Here is a 6930-nt window from a genome sequence, read left to right on the forward strand (position 1 = left end):
TGGGGAAACTCTGCCAAAATTTTTCCAAGTTATGATGGCTGGTTTTTTGGTCTTTTAAGCCATTTATGCTGTTATGCTGCTGAAATTCTGGCAAAAATAGAGGATAAGTCAGGTGTGCCTTCTTGGGAGCTTCATGGTTGGCTTTAATGGATGATCAAAATGGCCCTCAATTCACTCCTTTTCATTTAACTCAGAGAATCTAGATAAATGTTCATGTGTCCAGGAAGATTTTTTTCCAACAGTGCATAGTCTTTATGTTCGGGCCAAGAAGATTACGAGAGATCCTGGAATGTCCTTTGCCTGTTGTAATTCCGATGATTAACTATGAAAACTCATTTGATGTGCATGTGTTTGTCCTTATCTAAAGCTGAGCTCCATTGAAGTTTCTGGGGATTGGGTAGTGAAAACTTTTGGGTTCTTGCACGTGTGTTCAAAGGGGTTCTCAAAGCATTGTAACTTGGGTAGCCATGTCTTTCTCTTATCCAGAGTTTTATGGAAGAAGTGATGAAGATGTGGAAGACTTTTTGGAAAAGATGGAGGTTGCCTGCATTAGCAACTAGATTCATGACCCTGCGCAGATGTTACGTCTTCTCCAAATCTGTTTGAAGAGTGATGCACGAGTTTGGTCCAAAGCATTTGAAGAGGAGTTGCGTGGGGCTGATCCACCCGTAAGGATGAGTTGGGACAATCTACGGCATGGGTTGGAAGTGGAATTTGTGAAGACAGAAGATCCTGACAAAGTGTGGCAAGAAGTATAGGGTTTGGTGCAAAAAGAAGGTGAGCCAGTAGATGCATACATACGTAAGTTTTCATTGGCATGGGAGTGGATGTGCAAGGCCTTAGCACCACAAGTACCCCCGCCTGACATGATGAAGAAGGACAGGTTCTTGGCTAGTCTTTGGGAGAATATACGTTGGAGAGTGCAGCTAAAGAAGCCTAGGACATATGAAGATTCACTAGAGGTAGCAAGGAACAAAGAGTGGAAGCTGAGGAAATAAGTCAACTAGGAGTAGAGTCTTTGCCCATGAGGTCTGAATTTCAGCCTATGGATTCTTCACAAGGTCGTATGCCAGAGGTTCATCACGAACCAGTGGCTCCTATTGCTACTCAGGTTATGCTAGCAGTGGTCACTATAGTAGTGCAAGATGATCGGCTAAGGCAAGACATGAGGCAAGTGGTAGATTTAATGAAGAATCTTAGCCTAAACATGCTAGGTCAAGTGGGAAATAATAGAGGTCGAGGGAGGTTTGCAAATCAGCCAGGAGGTGAAGAAAGACCTAGGAATGGTGTTGGACAAAGCAATGGTAGGTTTTGGAGGTAGACGCCCACATGTTATAATTGTGGAGAGTTGGGTCACATCATCCCGCAATGTGATAAGCCACCAAGGATGGGGGGAGACATGTATCCATTGCCAAGACAGGTGCTAACTAGGTCCAATGATTATGGAATCGAAATTCAGGGAGATGAAGGAACCAGTGGATTAACCTAGGAGGAAAAGGGAAAGACAAAAGTGCTAAGTGTAGTCACCTTGGAGAAGGAATCAAAGCTAGAGGATACATTAGTGATGCCTATTAGGATACATTAGTGATACATTAGTGATGCCCGAGGTCCTAGTAGGAAGAAGGGAAAGAGTCATGAAGGCGAGGATGTCAAGGCCAAGAGGAAAAGGAGGGCTCGTCGCAAGTTTCATGTTTCAGATTTTCCACTAGGGGATGGGCAATTAAGCTATGACTTGAAGGAGGATCTGACGAGCAGGAAAGCAGATGTTACTTTTGGGCAGCTTATAGAGATGGTGCCTAAGCTAAAGAGACAGTGGAAGAGGATGGTTAACCCAATGGAGAAAGAGCAAGAGAGAGGTTCAGTAAAGGTGTTGGCAATGGATGAGCTACTAGACATTTGCCCAATAGTAGATGTGTGGCACAAAAGAAAAAATCTAAGACAAGGTTATGTGGATGGCGGAGCTGAAATATGTGTCATAACACACTCATGCGTTGAGAAGATGGGTCTCACAGTGACTGGGGTGTCGGGTTTTAGGATCAGATTGGCAAACCATCAAAAAGTAAAATGTTTGGGTGTTGTAAAGAGCCTAGAAGTGGAGGCATATGATGCAAAGGTGTTGGTTGATTTTCATGTGATGCCAGCGGGGTTGGGAGCATATCCTATTATACTCGGCAGACCATGGTTACGTGCAGTGGGAGCTGTTCAAGATTGGTGACGTGGTACGATTAGCCTCTATGGAAAGACAGGTGCCAAGAAGCTATATAATATGGACACAAGGAAACGATTGGAGGAGCTTTATGAAGATGAAGATGAGTCTAGTGACGAAGACTACTCCACAGTGTCTGATGAGGATAGTGATAGTACTACCAGCAGTGATGAGGATGCTGATGTTGCATTTCTTTTGATGGACAAAGAAATCCAGGACTCTGGTTTAGTCGCATTTGCAAATGAGGTTGAAGATGAAAAAGAAGGGCCTTATGAAGTGATTGAACGGCTAATGCAAACCAAGGTTGAGTTGTCAAAGAAGCAGGAATTGATGACACAAATGATCAGTGGAGACCTCTCAGTTATGGAGAAGGAGATATATTTGCACATGTTGGCTAGTTTTCCTGATTTGTTCATTACTTCATATGAAGAGATCAGAGGGTTCAAGGGAGAAGAGATGCATATAGAGATGCTCGTTGCAAGTTTCTTGTTTCAGATTTTCCACTAGGGGATGAGCAATTAAGCTATGACTTGAAGAAGTATCTGACAAGCAGGAAGGCAGATGTTACTTTTGGGCAGCTTATAGAGATGGTGCCTAAGCTAAAGAGACAGTGGAAGAGGATGGTTAACCCAATGGAGAAAGAGCCAGAGAGAGGTTTAGTAAAGGTGTTGGCAATGGTTGAGCTACCAGACATTTGCCCAATAGTAGATGTGTGGCACAAAAGAGAAAATCTGGGACAAGGTTATGTGGATTGTGGAGCCCAAATATGTGTCATAACACACTCATGCGTTGAAAAGATGGGTCTTACAGTGACTGGGGTGTCAGGCTTTTGGATCAGATTGGAAAACCATCAGAAAGAAAAATTTTTGGGTGTTGTAAAGAGCTTAGAAGTGGAGGTGTATGATGCAAAGGCAGTGGTTGATTTTCATGTGATGCCAGCGGGGTTGGCACCATATCCTATTATACTTGGTAGACTATGGTTACGTGTAGTGGGAGCTGTTCAAGATTGGCGACGTGGTACGATTAGGTGGAAAGACAGGTGCCAAGAAGCTATATAATATGGACACAAGGAAAGTATTGGAAGAGCCTTATGAAGATGAGGATGAGTCTAGTGATGAAGACTATTCCACAGTGAGACTGATGAGGACAATGATAGTACTACCAACAGTGATGAGGATGCTGATGTTGCATTTCTTTTGATGGACAAAGAAATCCAGGAGTCTGGTTTAGTTTCATTTGCAAATGAGGTTGAAGATGAAAGTGAAGGGCCTTATGACGTGATTGAAGGGCTGATGCAAACCAAGGTTGAATTGTCAAAGAAGCAGGAATTGATGACACAAATGATCAATGGAGACCTCTCAGCTATGGAGAAGGAGATATATTTGCACATGCTGGCTAGTTTTCCTGATTTGTTCATTACTTCATATGAAGAGATCAGAGGGTTCAAGGGAGAAGAGATGCATATAGAGATGAAAGAAGGTGCTAAGCCAGTGCGTCAAAGGCTCAGAAGGATGGTTCAAGAGAAAATGGAAGCCTTGAAGGAAGAGGTGGACAAGCTATTGAAGGCAGGGTTCATAGTCCCAGTGGAGACCACAGAATGGGTGAGTCCAGTAGTAGTCAGTCCAAAGAAGGATGGGAAGTGGAGGATTTGTGTAGATTTTAAACCCTTAAATGTAGCCACTAAGAAGAACCCATATCCTCTTCCATTCATTGATCAGATCTTGGATTCAATGGCAGGTTATGAGAGCTACAGTGTGTGTGATGGTTTTTCAGGCTATTTTCAATTGAAGATTTTTCTTAAAGACCGTACAAAGACAACTTTTATTACGCCATGGGGCTGCTATTGCTACACGGTATTGCCATTTGGGTTGTCAAATGGACCATCCTTCTATCAAGAGAGAGCAAATTGGGTATTGGAACCATTCATTGGTAGTTGTGTTAAAGCTTTTATGGATGACTTCTGTGTCTACAGCAGTAGGGCTGAACACCATGAGAAGCTGCAGATGGTATTGGCTCGATATGATGAATGTGGAGGACAGCTAAATCCAAAGAAATGTCATTTAGCACAACCAAGGGTGAAGTTATTGGGCCATATGGTGTCAGAAAATGGCATTGAGGCTGATCCGGACAAGGTTGTGTCTATTATTCTTTTTCTATCACCTACGAGTACAAAGCAATTGGAAACTTTTATACACAAATTGAAGTACATGGCACGGTTTATTCCATTGTCTTCACAGCTTCTTTATCTCTTACAACAAGTGGAAAAGCATGATCCATTGCAATGGGATGACAAGTGTGAAGAAGTGTTTCAAGAGGTAAAAGTGGTGTTAGGGGGGTTGTCAGCCATGCAGGCTCCTGATTGGGAGAAAGTGTTTTATGTAAATCCATCAGTAGGAGATGATGCCATTGGAGCCATGCTGTTGCAAAGGGGAAGGGCAGCCGTTATATGAGGCCAGTGTATTGTGCAAGTCGAGTGAAGTTGGTAGCAGAGAGAAAATTCTCGGAAGTAGAGCTAGTGACGGCCAGTGTAATATTTGCTTGTCGACGATTTTGTCATTACTTGCTACCACGACCTTTTGTTTTCTTGACGAGTTATGCCTTTTTGCCACAGTTAATTAATGGCACTAACATGTCAAATGTGTTGAAGAAATGGGTAATTGAGCTGCAAGAGTTTGAGTTCTCTTTTCTAGTGGAAGACAGCACAAGGGCTACCCTAGCCGATTTGTTGACCTATAAGGAGAATCCTTGTTAAGGAAGAGGTGGTGAGAAAGGTAGTTGAATAAGTGCCACAGATCAGCAATGCACATGTTTATTTATTTGATGGCTCATATAGGAAGAGCCATGATGCGGCTTCAGGGGGTATAACACTTTATGATCCAGATGGGAAGCTAGTATGCAAGAGAGGGTTCAAATTGGATGCTCATAGTAACAATGAGGCTGACTATGCTACTTTGGAAGCCGGATTACACATTTGTTTGAAGCATGGGGTTAGAAGGTTGAGCATAAAAGGTGATGCCTTGTTAGTGGTGAAGCAAGTGCTGGGTGTGTGGAAGAGCAAGAACACCTCATTGAAGGAAATGTGTTTCAGAATTAAAGGCCTGTTAAAAAAGTTTGAAGCATGGAGCATCAGACAAATTGAACGTGCTCTAAATGGCGAGGCACATGAAGCACCTCAAAGCATGATTGGGGAGCTATTTGTGTTGAGAACCACTTTACCTCTTTATCATGGCCAGGAAAGTTTGGCTCAAGAGGAGGTGTTTTTGCTAACAGGAATCATTCCGAAGGACATTCAGAAGTCTAAGAAGTATGGCTTTGTGCGTAGAGCATACAGGTACAAATTGGTTGGTGATGTCTTGTACATGAAAGGGACTGATCTTGTGTTGAGACGTGTACCTTGGCGGAAGGAGCTTTATAGAGTGTTGGAAGAGAATCATGAAGGCGCATGTGGTGGACATTTTGCTCTAAAGATCACTGATAGAGGGAAAAAGAGCAGTGCAATCGGGTGGCCTCTGTACTCGTGCACACTCCACAAACCACGCCTCATGCAAACAAGCAAAGAACAAAACAAAGGGGGCACCACCCTAAATTAAGAGGTTTAGGGACCTCACACATAGTGCACATAGGCAAGTGAGACTTCTGGCATTATGATGGCATCAAAACATATGGCAAAACACATAGAAACGAAGCTTAGGGACCTTATGTAGCATATATATACACAAGACATCAGCTTAACAATACAACGGCATCTGATCATACATAACAAGGATATAGAGAAGCAAGCCAAGGATGGCATAATCCCTTGTCAAAAACAATCAACCCAGCAAGTAGGTATGATCCTACTAGCAACACATCAATACCTTAGAGAATGATGGCGAGGATGGTGGCCATGGAGCATGAGAGAAGACTCCTTCTTTAGGTTTTAGGGCTAGTAATGTAGCATACTAGAGGGAGAGAGAGAGAGAGGGAGAGAGAGTAGAGCTCCATCCATAGCTCCTCGTTGTGAGCAATGTTGTCATAGCTTCATTGCTTGGTGAAGGGGGTGAAGTGTTGTTTTTGAGTGAGAGAAGGCCTCCTTATATAGGTTTCTGAGAGGGTTTAGGATTAGGGATAAACATGCTTAATCCGTTGATTGCGGTTACTTTTTGCTTAGGGTGGTCAACAGATTGAGGTCACCTGATATGTCACCATCAAGATATTCTCTAGAGTGATGTGAGAGGGGAGGGTAAATGCTGATTTTTCTGATTGTGACACATGGGGATAAGGCCTTGACCAGCATTTAAGAGCAGGTAAGGTGGCTGTTGAAACTGGAGGTTCTGCACATGTCAGGGGGGGACCTGCGGGGGGGAGGTGGCAGCTGGGTTCTCCTGAATATCAAATTCTCAAAAAATCCTCAACCATGGCTTCTTTTGACATGTGTTCTTTGAAAAAATCAGCATGTCTCTTTTCAACTCAAAAGTCTTTATCCCTGTTGACTCACCTTTACCATAAGATTTTCCCCTTTTCTCCTCCTGTAACTGCATTGTTGCTGCCCAATCACTGCTTCTAGTAACAGTGAACTGTTACCTACCAAATAATTATGGTGCAGTAAAAAATATTTACCATGGGTAAAAAAAGTTACTGTAGGTAAAAAGTGATTTGTATTTACCATGTAGGTGACAAACATTTACTGTAGGTAAAAAACTGTCGATAAAAAAGTGAAAACGGAGTATGCTGTGCTGTGAGTC

The sequence above is a fragment of the Adiantum capillus-veneris genome, chromosome 10, assembly GCF_014529385.1.
Source record: "Adiantum capillus-veneris isolate H3 chromosome 10, ASM1452938v2, whole genome shotgun sequence".
NCBI lineage: Eukaryota > Viridiplantae > Streptophyta > Polypodiopsida > Polypodiales > Pteridaceae > Adiantum > Adiantum capillus-veneris.